Raw genomic sequence first — 19,444 nt, 5'->3', positions numbered from 1 at the left:
TTTTGTAGAGATGGGGTTTCACCATGTTGCCCAGGCTGGTCTTGAACTCCTGGGCTCAAGCTATCTGCCCACGTTGGCTTCCCAAAGTGTTGGGATTACAAATGTGAGCCACCTCACCTAGCCACTGCAAGCCTTTTTTTTTTTTTGAGATGGCATCTTGCTCTGTTGCCCAAGCTGGAGTGCAGTGGCACCATCTAGGCTCACTGCAACCTCCGCCTCCAAGGTTCAAGCAATTCTCCTGCCTCAGCCTCGGATTATAGGCGCGTGCCATCACACCTCACTAATTTTCGTATTTTTAGGAGACACAAGGTTTCACCACGTTGGTCAGTCTGGTCTTGAACTCCTGACCTTGTGATCTGCCCGCCTCGGCCTCCCAAAATGCTGGGATAACACTGTGAGCCACTGTGCCTGGCCTGCCACTGCAAGTCTTTAGAAGGTTTCCTTTCCTTAGCCAGGCGTGGGGGTGTATGCCTGTAATACCAGCTACTTGGGAAGCTAAGGCAGGAGAATCGCTTGAATCCGGGAGGTGGAGGTTTCAGTGAGCCGAGATTGCACCACTGCACTCCAGCCTGGGCGACAGAGTGAGACATTGTCTCAAAAAAAAAAAAAAAAAGTCTCCTTTTCAAATTTATAAATCTATAGATCTCATAATTCTTTAGTTGGCACTTTATTTCTCGTCTTTTTTCCGTTTTTCATTTGGACTTAAGGTGCACAGAATTGCATTAATCACAGTTCTTGGTTCATTTTTAAAACTTTTATTTTTATTAAAAAAAATTTCTTTCCACCATCCTTAGCCTCTAAAAGTCCTGGGATTACAGGCATGAGCCATGGCACCCAGCCTCAACTATTTTTTTTTTTTTTTGAAACAGTTTTATTGATTTAATTCACATACCATATAATTTACCCAATTCAGTAGTTTTTAGCATATCCACAGAGTTGGACAACCATCACCACTGTTTAATCATAGAACATTTTCATTATCTCAGAGACAAACCCTATGTTCAGTAGCAGTCATTCCCTGTTTGCACCCACATACTCCTTCCTCTAGTCCTAGGCCACCATTGATCTACTTTGCCTAGATTTGCCTGTATAGATTTATCTATTCTGGATATTTCTTATGTAAATTGATTCATGTAATATGTACTATTTTATATCTAGTTGCTTTCATTTAAGCATGATATTTTCAAAGTTTAGCCATGTTGTAGCATGTATCAGTACTTCCTTGTCTTTTTATGGTCCAATAATATTCCATTACTTGGATATGTCACATATTGTTTATTCATCAGGTGATGGACCTTTGGGTTGTTTCCACTTTTGGCTTTTATGAAAATGCTGCTGTGAACATTTGTGTAGTTTTTGGGTGGACATGTTTTCATTTCTTTTGAGCATATACCTAGGGGTGGACATGCTGGGTCATAATGTAACTTTATATTTAATATTTTGAGGAACTGCCAACCTGTTTTCCAAAGTTGCTACATCATTTCACATTTCTACCACCAATGTTTGAGAATTCTAATTTCTTTACATCATTATCATCACTTGTTATGATTTTTGATTATAGCCATTCTAGTGGGTATGAAGTGGTATTTCATTGTCATTTTGATTTGCATTTTACTGATGACTAATGATGTTGAGCATCTTTTCATGTGCTTATTGGCTATTTATTTGTGTATTTTCTTTGGAGAAATATCTCTTCTACTTCTTTGTCAATTATTTTTGGGTTATTTTTCTTTTTATTATTGAGTTGTAAGAATTCTTTATATAATTTGTGAAAGTCACCAATGCCGTGATGGAGTCACTTACGTCCGACCCAAACAAAGTGGAACCAGGAGGTCATGAAGAAGGTCTCATGCTTATATGTCTGAGATAAGAACTATCACAAGGATCTTCTAAAAACTCATAAGAGGCCGGGCGCAGTGGCTCATGCCTGTAATCCCAGCACTTTGGGAGGCCAAGGCGGGTGGATCACGAGGTCAGGAGTTCCAGACCAGCCTGGCCAAGATGGTGAAATCTCGTCTCTACTAAAAATACAAAATTTAGCTGGGTGCAGTGGTGGGCACCCATAATCTCAGCTACTCAGGAGGCTGAGGCAGGAGAATCTCTTGAACTTGGGAGGCAGAGGTTGCAGTGAGCCAAGTTTGCGCCACTGCACTCTAGCCTGTGTGATGGAGCAAGACTATGTCTCACTAAAAAAAAAAAAAAAAAAAAAACCCCAGAAAAAACTCATAAGAAATTCCTGTATGTCCTACATGTCTTAGTCATCCTGCATATTCTGCACACATCTGTAACAGGGTTTATTGCAAGAAATTCCTCATGGATTGCAGCATTCCAGATAAGCCACTCTCACAAGATGAACATTTGCATAGCAATGGCTGTCTTCACCAATGAATTAGCACCAGCATCTACAACTGGCCCCTGTAACTAATGATTTTTGTTTCAAAATAGCTTACATGGACCTCTCCTCTTTGCGTTTAATAGTTTCACCTTACTTCATCCTATCTGGATATGCCTTTGATCTGTTATAGCAAACATATCCTGGATTGCAGTCGCCTGTCACTCCCAAATAAAATTTTCTTTTGGAGAGTTTATTTGTCATTATTTTAGGTTGACATAATCTAGACATAAGACCCCTATCAGACATATGACTTCCAAATATTTTCTATTCTATGGGTCATCTTTTTACTTTGTTGATTGTAGGACAAAAGTTTTAAATTTTGTTGACATTCAGTTTCTCTATTTTTTTTTTTTTGTCTTTTGAGATTTTAATGTCATATGCAAGAAGACCTTGCCAACCTAAGGTCATGTAGATTTACTTCTATACCTTCTTCCAATAATTCTATAGGTTTAGCTCTTACATTTAGATCTATGTTCCATTTTCAGTTAATTATTGTGTATAATGTAAGAAGGGGTCCCATCTCCATTCTTTTGCATATGGATATCCAGTTGTTCCAGCACCATTTGTTAAAAAGGCTATCTCCCCCATACCCCCAACTGAATTATTTTGATACTCTTGTTGAAAATCAATTGACCATAAATGTAAGGGTTTGTTTTTAGACTCTTAGTTCTGTTCTTTTGGTCTCTATGTCTATTTTTATACTAGTACTACACTGTCTTGACAAGTGCAGCTTTGTAGTAAGTTTAAAATTGGGGAAGTGTGAGTCCTCCAACTTTGCTCTTTTTTTCCACAGTTGTCTGATTTTTCTGGATTTGTTCAATTTTCATGTGAATTTAGGATAAGCCTGTCAATTTCTGTAAGAAAGTAGGAACTAGAATTTTGATAGCAATTATATTGAATATGTAGATCAATTTGGGAAGTGTTATGCCATCAATATTAAATTCTCCAATCCATGAACATGTGATGTCTTTCTATATTCAGAAATTCTTTAATGTCTTTCAATAATATTTTGTGGCTTCCAGAATACAAGTTTGACTCCTCTTTTGTTAAATTTATTCCTAAGTATTTTATTCTTCTTGATGCTATTTGAAATTGAATTTTTTTTTTCTTTTTGAGATAAGGTCTCACTTTGTCACTGTGCCTGGAGTGCAGTGGCATGATCATGGCTCACTGCAGCCTGAAATCCCTAGGCTCAAGTGAACTTCCTACCTCAGTTTCCCTAGTAGCTGAGACTACAGGCGTGCAACATCACGCCCAGCTAATTTTTATATTTTTTGTAGAGCTGGCGTCTCTCTATGTTGCCCAGTCTGGTCTTGAACTCCTGCGCTCAAGCGATCCTCCTGCTTTGACCTCCCAAAGTTCTGGTTTTACAGCATGAGCCATTGCGCCTGGCTGAAAGGGAATTGCTTTCTTTTTGTTTTTTTTTTTTTGAGACGGAGTCTCGGCCTGTCACCCAGGCTGAAGTGCAATGGCACGACCTCAGCTCACTGCAACCTCTGCTTCCTAGGTTCTAGCAGTTCTCCTGCCTCAGCCTCCTGAATACCTGGGATTACAAGCACCCACCACCACGCCTGGCTAATTTTTGTATTTTTAGTAGAGATGGGGTTTCACCATGTTGGTCTGGCTGGTCTCGAACTCTTGACCTTGTGGTCCACCCATGCCAGCCTCCCAAAGTGCTGGGATTACAGGCGTGAGCCACTGTGCCCGGCCCTGGAATTGCTTTTTAAATTTTATTTTCAGATTGCTTATTGCTAGTGTTTAGAAAATTAGGAAGTATTCTTTCATTTCTAGAGCACAAATCAGGAGTTAGGATTTCTATTTGGTTTTATTCCAAGTATATAGAGGTATATGAAAATGTTATTTTCTCATAAAAACCTCTTTTCATTGCCTTATTTAACATTTATTGAGTCTTCATTCATAACCTCCTATGGACCATATCTTCACCCTCCAAGGCATGCAGTGTGAATGAATTTAAAAATATATCATCATAGGTTTATTGTTTGAAACATATTAATATAGAAAGAAATTTGAATAAGGTGATAAGACATTTTTTCACTAACTTACAATTATCATATAGGCTGCTGTTAACTTAAAGGGCAGTGATTTGACAAAACCAATACAGATTATTACAACTGGTTCTAATTATGTTTATGAACAAGAGTTAAGATTATGAAACCAACCTTTTTTGGAGGCACTTGGTTAGAAGAGCTTTGTAAATGATTTTGATTTTCTTTTCACTAGCTATTTTTTTTTTTTTTTTTGTGAGACAGAGTCTCGCTTTCACCCAGGCTGGAGTGCAGTGGCGTGATCTCAGCTCACTGCAACCTCCACTTCCCGGGTTCAAGCGATTCTCATGCCTCAGCCTCCCGAGTAGCTAGGATTGCAGGTGTGTGCCACCACAGCTGGCTAATTTTTTTTTTGTATTTTTAGTAGAGATGAGGTTTCACCATGTTGGCCAGGCTGGTCTTGAACTTCTGTCCTCAAGTGATCCACCCACCTTGGCCTCCCAAAGTGCTGGGATTACAGGCGTGAGCCACCACGCCTGGTCTTCTCTAGCTATTAATAACACTTATTAATACTTTTGCTTCATACTAAAATTAAAAAGCTCCTGCCTTATTAATCCTTTATATAGCCTAATGCAATGGTAAATATATTTAATGTATTTATTTTAGAAAGAGAAAAATTAAGTCAGAGAATGGCTAAAATAAAATATTTTAAAAAAGAAAATGCCAAGTTCTGGTAAGGATGGGAAGCAACCAGAACTCTCATACATTGCTGGTATGAGTATGAATTTGTACAGCCCCTAAGAAAACTGTTTGGAAGTATTTACTAAATCGAACATAAGCAAATTTTACCTTGCCGGGTGTATTAGCGTGATGGAATATAGAGTGTCAACTTGATTGGATTGAAGGATGCAAAGTATTGATCCTGGGTGTGTCTGTGAGGGCGTTGCCAAAGGAGATTAACATTTGAGTCAGTGGGCTGGGAAGGCAGACCCACACTTAATCTGGGTGGGCACCATCTAATCAGCTGCCATCATGGCTAGAATATAAAGCAGGCAGAAAAAAAACATGTAAAAAGACTAGACTGGCCTAGCCTCCCAGCTTACATCTTTCTCTCACACTGGATGCTTCCTACCCTTGGACATCATACTCCAAGTTCTTCATTTTTGGAACTCAGACTGGCTCTCCTTGCTCCTCAGCTTTCAGACGGCCTATTGTGGGACCTTGTGATTATGTGAGTTAATACTTAATAAACTCCCCTTTATATATATATCTATATGTATCTATCTATACATATGTATATCTTCTCTTAGTTCTGTTCCTCTAGAGAACCCTGACCAATGCAGTTAGGGTTCTTAGCAGAAATTGAGCCAATGGGATGTGTACATACATACAGAAAGATTTATTATAAGTGATTGGCTACATGATTATGGAGACTGACAAGTCCCATGGTCTGCAGTGGGCAAGCTGGAGACCCAGAACTGCTGATAGTGTAGTTTCATTCCTAGTCCAACAGTCTCAAGGCCCCAGAAGAGCTGATGTTTCAATATGAGTCCAAAGGCAGGAAAAAACTGATGTCTCAGCTTGAAGGCTGTCAGACAGAAGGAATTCACTATTACTAAGTCTTTTTGCTTTATTCAGGCCTTCCACTGATTGGACAAGGCCCATCCACATTAGGTAGGGAGAGTTCTTTGTGTTTTGGATGCAAGTCTTATATCAGATACACTTTTTACAGAAATTTCCCACTAGTCTGTGGCTTGTCCTTTCATTCCCTTAACTGTCTTTTGCAGAGCAAAGTTTTAAATTATAATGAAGTCCAGTTTATCACTTTTTCTTTCATGGATCATGCTTTTCATATTGTATCTAAATAGTCATTGCCAAACTCAAGTTCACTTAGTTTTTTTTTTCTATGTTATTTTCTAGAGGATTTATAGTTTTATATTTTACATTTAGGTGTATGATCCACGATATCGTTTGGCTGTGTCCCCCACCAAATCTCATCTTGAATTGTAGCTCCTACAATTCTCATGTGTCGTGGGAGGGACCCACTGGGAGGTAATTGAATCATGGAGATGGGTCTTTCCCCTGCTGTTCTTGTGATAGCGAATAAGTCTCATGAGATCTGATGGTTTTATAAAGAATTCTCCTGCACAAACTTCTCTCTTTGCCTGCTGTAAGATGTGACTTGCTCTTTCTTGCTGTCCACCATGATTGTGAGGCCTCTCCAGCCATGTGGAACTGTAAGTCCATTAAAACTCTTTCTTTTGTAAATTGCCCAGTTTCTGGTATGTCTTTATCAGCAGCGTGAAAACAGGCTAATACAGTAAATTCATACCAGGAGAATGAGACGCTGCTGAAGATACCCAAAAATGTGGAAGTGACTTTGGAACTGGGGAACAGAGAGCGGTTGGAACAGTTTGGAGAGCTCAGAAGAAGACAGGAAAATGTGGAAAAGTTTGGATCTCTCTAGAGACTTGTTGAGTGGCTTTGACAAAAATGCGGATAATGATATGGACAATGGAATACAGGCAGAGGTGGTCTCAGATGGAGAGGAGAAACTTGTTGGGAAGTGGAGCAGAGGTGACTCTTGTTATGTTTTAGAAAAGAGAGTGGTGGCATTTTGCCCCACCCTAGAGATTTGTTGAACTTTGAACTTGAGAGAGATGATTTAGGGTATCTGGTGGAAGAAATTTCTAAGCAGCAAAGCATTCCAGAGGTAACTTGGGTGCTGTTAAAGGCATTCAGTTGTAAAAGGAAAACAGAGCATAGAAGTTTGGAAAATTTGCAGCCTGACAATGCGATAGAAAAGAAAACCCCATTTTCTGAGGAGAAATTCAAGCTGGCTGCAGAAATTTGCATAAGTAATGAGGAGCTGAATGATAATCTCCAAGACAAGGAGGAAAATGTCTCCAGGGCATGTCAGAGACCTTTGTGGCAGCCCCTCCCATTATAGGCTGGGAGGTTTAAGATGAAAAAATGGTTTCATAGGCAGGGCTCAGGGCCCCCCTGCTCTGTGCAGCCTCAAGACTTGGTGCCTTGAGTCCCAGCTGCTCCAGCTGTGACTAAAAGGGGCCAAACAACAGCTGGGTCTGTTGCTTCAGAAGGTTCAAGCCCCATGCCTTGGCAGCTTCAACATGGTGTTTAGCCTGCGAGTGCACAGAAGTCAAGAATTGAGGTTTAGGAATTTCCACCTAGATTTCAGAGGATGTATGTATGGAAATGCATGGATGCCCAGGCAGAAGTTTGCTTCAGGGTCTGGGCCCTCATGGAGAACCTCCGCTAGGGCAGTGCAGAAGGGAAATGTGGGGTTGGAGCCACCACACAGAGTTACTACTGGGACACCACCTAGTGGAGCTCTGAGAAGAGGGCCACTGTCCTCCAGACCCCAGAATGGTAGATCCACTGACAGCTTGCACCATGCGCCTGAAAAAGCTGCAGACACTCAATGCTAGCTGGTGAAAGCAGCCAGAAGGCTATCCTCTGCCACAGGGGCGGAGCTGCCCAAGGCTGTGGGAGCCCACCTTTTGCATCAGCATGACCTGGATGTGAGACATGGAGTCAAAGGAGACCATTTTGGAGCTTTAAGATTTGACTGCCCCACTGGATTTCAGACTGCATGGGGCCTGTAGCCCCTTTGTTTTTGTCCATTTTCTCCCATTTAGAATGGCTGTATTTACCCAATGCTTGTACCCTCATTGTGTCTAGGAAGAAACTTGCTTTTGATTTTACAGGCTCATAGGCAGAAGGGACTTGCCTTGTCTCAAATGAGACTTTGGACCATGGACTTTTGAGTTAATGCTAAAATGAGTTAAGATTTTGGGGGACTGTTGGGGAGGCATGATTGGTTTTGAAATATGAGGACATTAGATTTGGGAGGGGCTGGGGTGGAATGATACGGTTTGGCTGTGTCCCCTACCAAATCTCATCTTGAATTGTAGCTTCCACAATTCTCACATGTCATAGGAGGGACCCAGTGGGAGGTAATTGAATCACGAGACGGGTCTTTCCCGTGCTGTTCTTGTGATAGTGAATAAGTCTCACGAGATCTGATGGTTTTATAAAGAAGAGTTCCCCTGCACAAACTCTTCTCTTTGCCTGTTGCCATCCATGTAAGATGTGACTTGCTCCTCCTTGCCTTCCGCCATGATTGTGAGGCCTCCCCAGCCACGTGGAAGTGTAAGTTCATTAAACCTTTTTTGTAAATTGCCAGTTTCTGGTATGTCTTTATCGGCAGTGTGAAAACGGACTAATACAATCTATTTTGAGTTAATTTTGGAAACGCCATAGGGTCTCTATGTCTTGATTCATTTTCTTGTACATGGATGTCCAGTTCTAGCACCGTTTGTTGAATAGACTATTCTTTCTTCATTGCTTCTTTGACAAAGATCAGTTGTCCATATTGTGTGGGTTTATTTATCAACTCTCTGTTCTGTTCCATTGATCTTTTTCTATTCTTTCACCAAAATCACAGTCTTGATTATTGTAGGCCTATAAGTCTCCTGAAGTCAGGTAATGTCAGTCCTTCAATTTTGTTTTTCTTCAGTATTGTGTCACCTATTCTAGGTCTTTTGCCTTTCAGTATAATTTTAGAATTATTTTCTTGATATCCAGAAAATAATTTACTGGGATTTTGATTGGGGTTGTGTGAATCTGTAGAGTAGATTGGGTAGAACTGACATGTTAACAACAGCAAATCTCCCTTCTGTGAATGTGGAATACCTCTCCATTAATTTAGATTTTTTTAAAATCAGAGTTTTGTAGTTTTATATCTAAGTAATTCTTTTTTGGGGCTGCTAATGTAAATGGTGTTGTTTTTTTTTTTATTTTGAATTCCAGTTGTTAATTGCTGGTATATAGGAAAGCAATTTATTTTTGGACATTAACTTTTTATCCTGCATCCTTGCTTATTAGTGCCAGGAATTTTTGTTGATTCATTAGGATTTTCTACATAAACAATCATGTCATCTGAGAACAAAGAGAGTTTTATTTCTTTCTTCCAAATACGTATGCGTTTTATTTCCATTTCTTGTCTTACTGTATTAGCTAGGACTTCCAGTATGATACTGAATAGGAGTGTTGAGAGGAGATATCTTTGCCTTGATTCCAGTCTTGGGAGAAAGATTCTAGTGTTTTTTTTTTTTTTTTTGAAACAGAGTTTCACTTTTGTTGCCCACGCTGGAGTGCGATGGCGCAATCTCGGCTCACTGCAACCTCTACCTCCTGGATTCAAGCAATTCTCCTGCCTTAGCCTCCTGAGTAGCTGGGATTACAGGCATGCGCCACCACGCCTGGCTAATTTTGTGTTTTTAGTAGAGACGGAGTTTCTTTATGTTGATCAGGCTGGTCTCAAACTCCTGACCTCAGGTGATCTGCCTGCCTCGGCCTCCCAAAGTGCTGGAATTACAGGTCTGAGCCACCGTGCCCAGCCCTAGTTTTTTTAATCATTAAGTATGATGTTAGCTGTGGGGTTTTTGTAGACATTCTTTATCAAGTTGAGAATTTTTTTTTTTTTGCAGGTTTCTGAGAGTCTTGATCATGAATGGCTGTTGGATTTTTGTCAGATGATTTTCCTGCATCTATTGATAGGTTATGTTTCTTTTTTAGCCTGTTGGTGTGATGGATTGTATTAATTGATTTTTGAATGTTGAATCAGGTTTGCATAACTAGATAATTCTCACTTGGTTGTGGTATATAATTCTTTTTATATACTGTTGGATTCAGTTTGCTGATATTTTGTTGAGGAACTTTCCATGTGTGCTCATGAGAGAGATTTGTCTGTAGTTTTCCTTTATTTCAATGCCTTTATTTGATTTTGGTATTAGGGTAATGTTGACCTCATATAGTGTGTTAGAAAGTATTCCCTCTGCTTTTGTTATCTGTAAGATATTTTGGAGAATTGTATCACATCTTCCTTAAATTTGGTAGAATTCAAAAGTGAAACTATCTGGGACTGGTGCTTGGAAGATAATTGTTGATTCGGTTTCTTTAATAGACATAGAACTAGTAATATGATTTGTTTGACTTGGAAGTTTTGGTAGATTGTGTCTTTGAAGGTATTTGTTCATCTAAGTTTTCAAATTTGTGGGCACGGAGTTCGTAATATTCCTGTAATTTTTTTTTGGTGTCTGTGGAAACAGGAGTAATGGCCCCTTTTTCATTTTCATGTATTAGTAATTTGTGTTTTTTTTCTACTTGGTTAGCCTGGCTAGAGGTTTATCAATTTTATTGCTCTTTTCAATGAACCAGCTTTTGATTTTGTGGATTTTAAAATTGATTTCCTGTTTTCATTAATTTCTGCTTTTTTAAAACTATTTTTTTTTTTTTTGCTTACTTTGGAATTACTTTGCTCTTTTTTTTTTTTCTAGTTTCCTAACGTGTGGAAGCTTATTCAATTTAGATATTTCTTCTTCTGTAATGTAGAATTCAGTGCTATACATTTCCCTCTAAGCACTGCTTTTGCTGCATCTCACACATTTTCATAAGATTTATTTTCATTTTCATTTAGTTCAAAATATTTTAAAATTTATTTTGAGACTTCTTTGATGATGTGTTATTTAGAGGCTTTTTGTTTAATCTCCAAGAAGTTTTCCAGCTATATTTCAGTTATTGATTTATAGTTTAATTCTATTGTGATCTGAGAGCATAGTTGTTAGGAATTATATTGTTTTAAATTTGTTAAGGTATTCTTTATGACCCAGAATATGATGTCTTAGTGAGTGTTTTCATGTGAGCTTGAGAAGAATGCATATTGTGCTATTGTTGGATGAAATATTCTATAAATGTCAATTAGATCCAGTTGATTGATGATGCCGTTCAGTTCAACTATATACCCTTACTGATTTTCTGCCTGCTGCATCTGCCAATTACTGATAGAAGGATGTTGCAGTCTCCAACTGTAATAGTAGATTCATCTATTTCTGTTTACATTTTTGTCCATTTTCACCTCACGTATTTTGACATTTTGTTAGTTCTTCTTGGAAAATTGACCCCTTATTACTATGTATTGCTCTTCTTTGTCCTGATAATTTTCTTTGCTCTGAAGTCTGCCTTGCCTGAAATTAATATAGCTGCTGTTCTCTTTTGATTATTGTTAACATGGTTTGTCTTTCTCTGTCACTGTACTTTTAATCTGTCTGTTATAATTAAAGTACTTTTTTAGAGACAACATATAGTTAAGTATTTTTTATCCACTCTGTCTCTTTTAATTGGTGTATTTAGACCATTCATATTTAAAGTGATCATTGATATTATTGGTTTAATATTTACCATAGTTTTAACTATTTTCTATTGTCCTTGTTCTTGGTGGGTTTTTTTGGTCTTTTTTTCTGTCTTTGGTTCTAGTTGAGCATTTTATGAGTCTGTTTTCTTTCCTCTCTTAGCATATCAATTATACTTCTTTTAAAATATTTTTAGTGGTTGCCCTTGAGTTTGCAGTTTACATTTGCAAGTAATCTACCTTCACTTTCACATAACACTGTATTGCTTCATGAGTAGTGCAGGTACATTATGAGAGAATATTCCTAGTTCCCCTTTTGCTGTCATTCATTTCACTTATCTAGAAGCTGTAATCACCAAATACATTATTGTTATTATTACTTTCAATAAATTGTCTGTTAGATTAAGAAAAAGAAAATAAAAGACTTTATTTTACCTTCACTTACTCCTTCTCTAATGATCTTTTCTCTTTTTCTTTTTTTTTTTTGTTTGAAATGGAGTCTCGCTCTGTTGCCTATGCTGGAGTGCAGTGGTGTGACCTCTGCCACTCAGATTCAGGCAGTTCTTGTGCCTCAAGTCTCCTGAGTAGCTGGGATTACAGGCACGTGCCACCATGCCCAACCAATTTTTGTATTTTTAGTAGAGATGGGGTTTCTCGATGTTGGCCAGGCTGGTTTCAATCTCCTGGGCCCAAGTGATCCACCCACCTTGGCCTCTCACAGTGCTGGGATTACAGCCATGAGCCCAGCCACCGTGCCCGACACTGGCCTAATGATCTTTCTTTACATAGATTTGAATTTCTGTCCTATGGTCATGTTCCTTTATGAAGATCTTTTAAAATTTCTTGCTAAGCCACCTGCGCCTCCAGTAAAAACAAAAAAAGAAAAAAAATTCTTGCTAATTGTCTATTAGCAACAAATTCCTTCAGTTTTCTTTTGTCTGACAAACTCTGTTTATCTATCTATCTATCTACATATCTGTCTATATTTATTTATTGAGACAGAATCTTGCTTTGTCGCCCTGGCTGGAGTGCAGTGATGTGATCTCGGCTCACTGCAAGCTCCGCCTCCCAGGTTCACGCCATTCTCCTGCCTTAGCCTCCCGAGTAGCTGGGACTACAGGCACCCGCCACCACACCCGGCTAATTTTTTGTATTTTTAGTAGAGACAGGGTTTCACCTTGTTAGCCAGGATGGTCTTGATCTCCTGACCTTGTGATCTGCCCGCCTCGGCCTCCCAAAGTGCTCTCCTTTATTTTTGAAAGATAATTTTGCTGGATACAGAACTTTGGGTTGGTGTTTTCATTTTTCATTTTTTCCTTTTAACATTTGAAATATTTTACTCCTTTCTTTTTGCTTGCATGGTTTCTGAAGAGAAGTCTGATGCAGTTCTAATCTTTGATCCTCTATTTGTAAGGCATTTTTATTCCTGTAGCTTATTTCAGGATATTCTCTTTATCTTCGATTTTCTGCAGCTTGCAGCATATGATACGCCTAGACATAGGTTTTTTTTTTTTTCTTTTTTTTTGTATTTATGTTGTTTGTTGGTCTGTGAGCTTTCTGGATTTGTTGTTAGGTGTTTGTATTAATTTTGGCAAATTATCAGCCATTATCACTTGAAATATTTTATCTGTTGCTTTCTGTCCTTTTTTCTGGTATTCCTGTTATGTATGTTATGCTTTTTGTAATTGTTCTGTACTTCTTGGCTGTTCTGTTTCTTTTCAGAATTGTTATTTTCTCTGTTTGCTTTTCAGCTTGGGAAGTTTCCATTGATATATCTTCTAATTGACTAATAGCTATGGTATTAAGAGATGGGGAGAGGGGAACATTCTGTAGTCTTGTGATTAGGTCTCAGTCTTTTATTGAGCCTATGCCCCTGGTCTGTGACCTTCACAGGTGTCTAGTCTACTGATGAGCTCATCAAAGCATTCTTCATTTCTGTTACAGTATATTTGATTTCTCCCATTAAAAAAAAATTATTCTTAACATTTCCATGTCTTTGCTGACATTACACACATATTTTTGAATTTTGTCTACTTTTCCACCTTTGCATATTAATAATTAAATTCAGACTCTCATAATCCCCAGATCTCTGTCATATGTGAGTCTGGTTCTGATGCTTTCTTTGTCTCTTTAGATTGTGATTTTTGCATTTGAGCATGCTTTGTATTTTGTGGGAAGCCGGATACGATGTAGATAAAAGGGATTGAGGTAATTTGGCCTTTAGTGTTAGGTTTTATGTTTATGTGTGTATGAGTTAGGCTGCTTACTGTTTGAAGTAGCTACAGGTTTCAGAGGGTATAATTTCCCCTAGTGTTCTTGTTTTTATCTCTTCTGTTGTCTTTGGTTTCCTCTAGAGACTACTTCTTAAATAGAGTTTGAGCCTTGCAGTTCTTTTAGCTGTAATCTCCTGTTATTATACTGGAGCCTGATTGAGGGGAACATTTTTGTAGTCTTGTGATTAGGTCTCAGTCTTTTATTGAGCCTATGCCCCGGTCTGTGACCTTCACAGGTGCTACTCGGCTTTTGACCTCCTTCCTTAGGTGAAGAAGGCTAGAGGGGGCTGAAGCTGGGTGTCTCCTTTCAGGTTGATTAGGCTCTGATAAAATTCAAATAGGTTAAGCTGTGGGTACAAATAGTTTCTCTTGCAGACGGGCCTTTCTTGAGGTGAACAGCATGCCCTGGGCATATTTCAGAATGGTTACTTTTTCCTTTTCCTGCTCGAAGCTTGAAGGGATTTTATTTTTTTATTATTTTTTAAAAATTAAGTTTCCCTAATCTTCACTCTGAGAATCTGGTAGGACTCCTGAAGGAAAAACTTTAAAAAAGTGTGGGAGTCCCCCCTGAGACTAGACTTCCGGAGTTTTTATCTCTCTAGTTAGTCCACACTGATTCTCTAGTAATTCACCAATTACAGTTAAAGTGTTTTACCAGTGCTGGCTCTAGCAGCAGGCTTCTGTACAAGGGCTTTTGTCTCTCCACTTTTTAGAGCAGTAGTTTGCACTGTAATTTAACTTCTTTTATGGATTTAAGAAGAGTTGTTGACTTTCAGTTTGTTCAGTTTTTTTCTTGTTACGAGGATGGGAAAGATGACTTCCAGGCTCCTTTCAGGTTGGACTGGAAGCCAGAAGCCACTATGTTATCTTTTACCTTTATGTCTTTGATTTACTTGAAGATTGCTTTTAGTGTATGGTATATGATGTATATAGGTGTTTTTTTTTTTTTTTTTTAAATTTTATTCTATGTGGGCCAGGCACGGTGGCACATGCCTGTAATCCCAGCATTTTAGGAGGCTGAGGTGGGTGGATCACCTGAGGTTAGGAGTTCGGGACCAGCCTGGCCAACATGGTGAAGCCCCATCTCTACTAAAAATACAAAAATTAGCCGGGTGTGGTGGCAGGTGCCTGTAATCCCAGCTACTTGGGAGGCTGAGGTGGGAGAATTCCTTGAACCCAGGAAGTGGAGGTTGCAGTGAGCTGAGATCACGCCACTGCACTCCAGTCTCAGTGACAGGACGAGACTTTGTCTCAAAAAACAAAAACAAACAAAAGCTTTATTCTATGTGGTGACTTCCTTTGGGTTCATCAATTGGCAGCTGCTTGAGAATCTTCATTTGATATCCAGTTTCTGCATAGATTTAATCCAGAGGAGTTATTCTAGGACTTCTAGGAAGTGGTTCTATTTTACTTTTAATTTTAAATACAGTTTTGGATGGCATGACAAAAATTAGTGTAAATGTTTTTCTTTTTAAAGCACAGGGTGTGAGATCATAAGGCATAGTGCTTTTTTTTTTTTCTTTTAACATTAAGTAGTTTGGAATGATCTGTCCCTTAATCTGGGTAATATTTCTTTATGTGACCCATTTTTTTTTAAAGAGAAAGGAATGTGCTTATTACAATATATTAGTGAAATTAGTATTAACATTTTCTACTGTGGCAACTTACAGTAAAAAATGAAGCATTATTAGGCTGGGCACGGTGGCTCATGCCTGTAATTCCAGCACTTTGGGAGGCCGAGGAGGGCAGATAACGAGGTCAGGAGATCGAGACTATCCTGGCTAACATGGTGAAATCCTGTCTCTACTAAAAATACAAAAAATTATCTGGGTGTGGTGACAGGTGCCTGTAGTCCCAGCTACTTGGGAGGCTGAGGCGGGAGAATGGCGTGAACCCGGGAGGCAGAGCTTGCAATGAGCCAAGATCGGGCCACTGCACTCCAGCCTGGGCAACAGATCAAGACTCTGTCTCAAAAAAAAAAAAAAGCATTATTTGTAATATACTGTTGAAGTTATGTTGTATATGTAATTACTTCTGTGCCTATCTTCTGTACTTTTTTGGCAGTTAATCTAAAACAGAGTTTCTCAATGTTGGCACTGTTGACATTCTAGACAGATTGTTCTTTATTGTTCGGGTCTGTTCTGTGCATCATGGGATTTTAACAGCATCTCTGTTCTCTGACCCCAGATGCTAGTAGCACGATTCACTTAGTTGTGACAACTAAACTGTCCCCAGACATTGCAGCATGTCTCCTAGGGGGACATTGTCACCCTCAGTTGAGAACCATAGGTCTCAACCATGTTTAGCAAAAGGCAATAATGTAAAGATTTTATTTGGTGTTACTTTTCCAAATAACGTAAAACTCCAAGTGAGAATCGTAGATAGATCTCTAAAGGATTACTTGAGAATTATTGTGTCAGGGTATAGAAGCCTATAATTTTCTAAATCTAGTGCATGCATCAGATAGTGTAGAAATATGCTATCCATCAGATAGTACAGGAAATCCTAAGAAGAATAAGGCTCCTATCCAAGTATTTTCCATAAGCAATCTCTTATTTTTTTTTAGTTTTTCTAAGTCATTTCTGTAATGCTTGGTAATATTTGTTGGCTTACCAACATTGAACACGTATATTGACTTCCCAATACAGACACTGAGGATTTAACTACTAGCTTTCTGATAGGATTTACACTACAGTAGTGAGTATTCACACTACTTCGTTTTTCCCATTTCCTCTGGTGTTTATTGTTATGTTATTATTATTTGTTATTCTCTTGGTTACCCTTTTGAGACCTGGACCGAAATCTTTATTACTTGTTATATTACTTTGTTCCTAGAGGTGTGTTCTTAAAGTCTCAAGTGGCAGCTATTATTGTGATTCTTGTTGCTAGTAGTAGTAATGGTAACCTCATTATCTAAAAGTGGAGGAATGTTTCTTTATTGTAATATAAATTCCCAGGAGTAACAGTATTGAATCAGGGTGCATACATATGCCGTCATATTGCTTTCCTGAAAGGTTATTAGAATAAATTTTATTGTGTTCGTTTTGAAAATAGTACTTTCATCCTGTGTAAATAAAAGTCCTTATTGTTGAAACTTTAATTTTTTCATAGATCTAAGGAAGAAGGTAAAAGGGTAAAAATAATCTGAAATTCCACCATTCTGAAATAAGCACATTGTTTTATACCTCTGTTTATATCCATACGACTTAAATAATTTTACATTAGTCACATTATGTGTTTACTGTTTTTATGTGCAAGTATCTTTACTTTTTCTCTCTCCGTTGTTTTTGACTTACATTCATGACTTCTTTCCACCCTCTTCTCTGCTCACTCCCCAGCCCCCCAACTTTACCATCTCCTCAGGAAACCAGTAGGAAGAGTAATCTGGTGTATAGTCATCCATTCTTGTTACTGGGGCTAAAATATTTCACAGCATATTGTATTAAAGTATAATATTATTGATGACATTAATGAACTTGAAATATGCTGTGATAATCTTGAAAAAGTGAATATTTACCCCTAGCTAAGGGTCTTAGTGTTTTCTGTGAGGAAGCATTGCTTTGCCTTTATTGAAGCACAAGTTGAAAGACACAGGGCAATTTATTATGACAGTTTAGCAACTATGAGAAGAGTAGGTATCAGCATGTATATTGTATTCAAATTAATTGTTCTGAAGATAGGGCATTGATAATTTTGTTTACTTCTCTGTTTTGAAGGGTGTGTTAGTTCATTTTGCATTGCTGTAAAGGAATACCTGAGACTGAGTAATTTATAAGAAAAAGATAGTTATTTTGGCACACAGTTCTGCAGGCTCTTTGAGAAGCATATTGTCGGCATTTGCTTCTGGTGAAGACCTCAGAAAGCTTGCAGTCATGACAGAAGGTGAAGTGGCGGGTGTCATATGGCGAGAGAGAGCAAGAGGGAATGGAGCAAGAGAGAGAAATGAGGTGCCAAAGTCCTTAAACAACCAGATCCTGTGTGAACTAATAGAGAGAGAACTTACTCATCACCAAGGGGAGGGCAGCAAGCCATTCATGAGGGATCTGCCCCCATGACCCAAACACTTCCGCCAGGGCTCACCTCCAACAGTGGGGATCATGTTCCAACATGAAATTTTGAGGGGACACACATCCAGACCATTTCAAAGGGTGATTTGTTGCAATTACAAACAATAGAAAAATGGACATCTTTATATATGCATCCTTGTGTGGGTATACAAATGTATTTGAAAGGAATGCTTTCAGCTGCAAGCAAAAATATACCCAATGTGTTTTTAATGAAACAGAGGTTTTTCTCATAAAATGTCTGGAGGAATGAACTATTGTTACATGCTACAGCATGGATGAACCTTGAAAACGTTATGCTAAGTGAAAGAAGCCAGACACAAAGAGGCACATACTGTATGATTTTATTTACATGAAATAACCAGAATAGGCAAATACATAGAAACAGAAGGTAGATTCTAAGGTGGGAGGAGTATAGGACACTGAATTTAATAAACACATTTGTTACTAGCTATCTTAGTCTGTTTTGTGCTACTATAGCAGAATACCACAGGCTGGATACCATATAATGAACAGAAATTTGTTTGGTGTATGATTCTGGAGGCTGGGAAGCCCAAGATCAAGGGCTGGCATCTGGCAAGAGCCTTTGTGTTGTATCAGCCTGTGGTGGAAGGCAGAAGGGCAGGAGACCGTGAGAGTGAGACAGCAAGAGGGGGCCAGACTTGCTTTTATAACAAACCTGCTCTCACCGTAACTAACCCACTCCTGTGATAACATTAGTCAGTTTATGAGGATAGAATCCTCATGACTTGATCACTTTTGAAGTCCCACCTCAGCACTGTTGCATTGGGAATTTAGTTTCAAATACATGAACTTTGGGAAACACACAAACCATAGCACTAATGCAATCTTATTACTTTTTAAAATTAGACTTTATTTTTTAGAGCAATTTTAGGTTCACAGCAAAATTGAGTGAAAGGTAATGAGATTTGTCCATATATCCCCTGGCTCCACACATGCATAGCCTTGACCATTATCAGCATCTCCCACCAGAATGGAAAATTTGTTATGGTTGATGACCCTGTGTTGAACATCATGACTTAGATTCCATAGTTTACATTAGTGTTCACTCTTGGTGTTGTACATTCCATGGGTTTGGAAAATTTTATAAGGACATGTATCTAACCTTATAGTATCATACAGAATAGTTTCACTGTCTTTAAAAGTCCTCTAAGCTCTGCCCGTTCATTCCTTCCTCCCCTGAACCCCTGGCAACAACTGATGCTTTTAGTGTCTCCACAGTTTTGTTTTGCCTTTTCCGGAATATAGTTGGAATCATACAAATGTTGCCATTTGAAATTGACTTCTTTCTTTCACTTAGCAGCAAGCATTTAAGTTTCCTCCATGACTTTTCATTGCTTTGACAGCTCTTTTAATTTTTAACTTTTATTTAGGTTCAGGGGCGCATGTACAGGTTTGTTACTATGTTTCACAGGGGTTTGGTGTACAGATTATTTTGTCACCTAGATAAGAAACATAGTACCTGATTGGTA

General features: G+C 38.5%; 1 protein-coding gene across 9 annotated transcripts in view; it reads left to right on the top strand.

The window, feature by feature from the left end:
• Window positions 1-19,444, top strand: part of LMBR1 (limb development membrane protein 1) — a 208,915-nt gene that overhangs the window by 22,341 nt on the left and 167,130 nt on the right. The gene's annotated exons all lie outside the window — the stretch shown is intronic.

The sequence above is a fragment of the Pongo pygmaeus genome, chromosome 6 (assembly GCF_028885625.2).
Source record: "Pongo pygmaeus isolate AG05252 chromosome 6, NHGRI_mPonPyg2-v2.0_pri, whole genome shotgun sequence".
NCBI lineage: Eukaryota > Metazoa > Chordata > Mammalia > Primates > Hominidae > Pongo > Pongo pygmaeus.
Note: the sequence above shows the minus strand (reverse complement) of the source record. Positions and strands in the feature narration are given on the sequence as shown.